Here is a 317-nt window from a genome sequence, read left to right on the forward strand (position 1 = left end):
CCACTAAGGACACCCATATGAGCCGACTTTCCACTGCAGTGATTTCATCGGTAATGAGGCACTATAAGCTGCAGATGTTGTGTCAAACTCTCAGGCAGGAACCATGGCAACAGGATGAACACACACAGAGGGCCTTGCCCAAGGTGATCCAAACACTCCTGCATGTGCTGAGTGGGAGCCAAACTAGCTGATGTCTCTCAGGCATTGTTAATACTATAGCATAACTAAAGACGTAAGGCAGCTCTGGCTGTTTTACTTTATATATTAGAAACATATTTAGTTGTAACCATGCGAGCCTGGGGGATGTAAAGAACGAC

Source organism: Aulonocara sp. 'chitande type north' Nkhata Bay, linkage group LG8 (assembly GCF_057382095.1).
Source record: "Aulonocara sp. 'chitande type north' Nkhata Bay isolate Kocher_YH1m ecotype deep benthic linkage group LG8, A_spYH_male_GT1.1, whole genome shotgun sequence".
NCBI classification, from domain to species: Eukaryota; Metazoa; Chordata; class Actinopteri; order Cichliformes; family Cichlidae; genus Aulonocara; species Aulonocara sp. 'chitande type north' Nkhata Bay.